A 3,112-nucleotide genomic window follows, 5' to 3' on the forward strand; every position below is an offset into this window, starting at 1 on the left:
ATTCCCTCCAGACACTTGTCCAGGTGGTAGCAGATCTCTGAGACTTTCATTGTGGGTGGTTGTTCCTCTTCTTCATCTTCACTCTCTTCATGAGCCACTTCCTCAACCACACTGGAGGCAATTTCCAACTCACTCTGGTGATGGTAGCCTAGGTCCAGAGCATCTCCTTCCAGCCAGTCCACTATGTTCTCCTCGGTGACCTTCCAGTCTCTCCTGCACTATGAGCAGTGTCCACTGTAAAGTCCTCTGGGCCCAAAACCTGTAATGTCAACCTCCACGTCAAGACCCTTCCAGCAACTTCTCCCAAGCATTGCTGAGTGTGGTGGGCTTCCAGTTCATTCCAGGCTTCAGCCCAGCTGTAGAATGCACTCCTGATACTGTATGCCTTTAAAATTTGCAAGTGATTGAGCCCCCCTGGTATCCTGGGGAATCCTTCTCCACTACCAGGCACTCCCACCCAGCTGCTTGTTCTAGTGAGTAGTGCCTCTTGGTGGCCTCCAGTCACGCCATGGTCAATGGGCTTGTAGGCTATGGAGAAAGCTTGTGTTGGGGGGCAGGAAAAGCACCTAAATACTCCACCCATAGGCTTCTAATTCTTTTTCACTGGGAGTGTGCTAGAGGCACTGTCCAAGGATAAGGATGGCAGATCACATTTTCAACAGCTGGCAATGAACAGCTCTTCCAATCTGAAACTTGATCACTGCTGGCACAGAAGACATTGTGGAACCATTCCTTGAATAACTCCCGGGTGGATCAGCCACTCCTGTTTGCTGCGGTATATCATTGGGAGTTTATCCATAACGTACCTTATGGCAACTGACCTCTTTGATCTGCCAACCACCATAGACTTCCAGGCGATGGGTCCCATTGGCATTTGCACAGCACATGGCAGAAATGCAGATCCTTGGCCACCTTCCTCCTGGAAGGACGTGGCCCTCTACTCTTACTTGCCCTGGGTGTTCTTGGGCATGGATTTCAGAAAGAAAAAAAAAAAAAAGTCTCATCAGCGTTGTACACCTGGGAGAGAAGGAGTCCAGAGTTCTGAATGATCTCATTGCAGTTTTTTCCAGAAAGGCTCCACAGCAGCCTAGTCTGTACTTGCACTTTCCCCGACAACTTCACAGTTGGAGAGGCAGTGTCTGGACTGGAACCTAAACCGCCACCCACAGCTGTACAAAGTGTAATTTTCAAGTGCTAGCCTAACCTCATAGCAACATACTGAATGTCTATGCCTCTCACGGGAACCCCTGCTGCACAGTCCTTGTTTATGCTCATTTGTACACTGCAGCATCAAGGGAAAGAATCTTCTGAGGTTTCATTTTCTTTGCCTTCTTTGCAGCACTAGCATCTTCCTGAGGTCAGGCAGTAGGCACAAATCTTCAGTTTGTTCTGTCACTTACTGGTCGAGTGTGTGTCCAAGTCTGGGGGACCTATGTCAGAGATTCCTCCATAAGCATAAAGGGGCAGATGGTGCCTACTGTCTGTCCTCAGAAGCTTGGAGGAGCCTCTAGCAACTTTGCTGATGTTTTTAAGTGTTCTTCAGGAGGTGGACCTCCCTCCATATTTTTAAGTAATTGGTGTTTTATAAATTATTCTTTTATTTTTCGTGTATTCTTTCTAATAAGGGATATTAACTTTTTTGAGTATGCACATTTTGTTTGCAGAGTCCTTTACTTTGTTGTCCAAGAAAGCAGCACTCTATTTTCCACCAACAAATCCTTCCTGCCCATCAAACTCAGCTTGCCCACTACAGCACTTTTACCCACCTTGCATACCCAACTGCCTGCTACCACAATGACCCTTCTCACCTTCATATACAAAAAGAAAACGGGATGGAGGAGTGTGTAAAAATCTGTTCTCCCAATAACAGGAAAAAATGTATAATAGGACACTGATAAAGTTTGGGTAATAACTTAAAAAGGAACTAGTTGGAGAAGAACAAGGAGATTTTAGGAAGGGGGAAGGGGCTACATAGATGAGATATTCGTCCTAAAATGTTTAATGGAGGTATCTTGAGAAGAGAAAGAATTTAATGGCTGACTTCATGGATCTAGAGAAAGCATATGATAAGTGGATAGACAAGGACTGTGAAAGGTGTTATAAAATGCATGGAGTAGTTGGGATTGTGGAATGTTGTGAGGAGTATGTATGGGGGTGCTAGAGCTTCAGTGTGGACAATGAATTAGATAGAGTGTTGGATTGAAGAAGGGTGTGCCATGTCTCCGTGGTTATTCAATTTGTATGTGGATAGAATTATAAAAGAAATGAAGTAAGGCAGTGAAGATGGACACTGGAATACTACTAAGGAGGGAGGGTTTTGTGTGGAAACTGGAAATTCCTACACTTCTGTATGCAGACGACACGTCGTTGTTAAGTGAAAGATAAAGCTGAGCTGCGAGACTTAGTGAATGAGTCTGGAAGTGTATGTCGGATCTTGGAATCTAGACCAGATCTAGATAAGAGTAAAATTACGGTCTTTCAGAGAAATGAAGACATAGCTTGCACTGTAAAGCTGGGATTAGTGAGGAACTGAAGAAATGTGAGTGCATTCAAGTACTTAAATTTTGAAGTTGGAGGTAAGGATGGAAGTTTACAAAGAGATGCAGTGCTTGAAAGGGTATAGCAACGTAGAAAAGTCACTGGTTCCCTGAAAGTGGTGATAAGTAGGGATGTGAATGAGGAAGTTTTTAAATAGATGTTTGCATGTACTATTGTGATCTCCACTCTGTGATTTGATAGCGAAACAGAACCACTGTTGGAAGGACACAATACAAGTGTGAATGTAGTGGAAGTTAGTAATGTTAGTGAAGCAGATAGAATTGCAGAGGGAGACAGACATACATAAGGAAATGAAGGAGTGTTGTGGTGTTGATGTAAATCTATCTATTGCCAGACGCCTCAATCCCGTTAAGGGTGGCCACAAACAAACGCCTCCACGTTGCTTCCTGTCCTTTGCCCATTTCACTGCCCTGCTCCCAACTCACACCACCCTCTCTCATGTACCTCTCTACCCCATCCCTCAATCTCACCCGCCAGCCTCCCCCCTCTCCACCTCTGCTCACATACACTCTCTTCGTCAGAGTTTCACCCTCCATCCTCTCCACATGGCCAA

Source organism: Coenobita brevimanus, chromosome 53 (assembly GCF_032717465.1).
Source record: "Coenobita brevimanus isolate Jiangsu-jjx chromosome 53, ASM3271746v2, whole genome shotgun sequence".
Taxonomy (NCBI): Eukaryota; Metazoa; Arthropoda; class Malacostraca; order Decapoda; family Coenobitidae; genus Coenobita; species Coenobita brevimanus.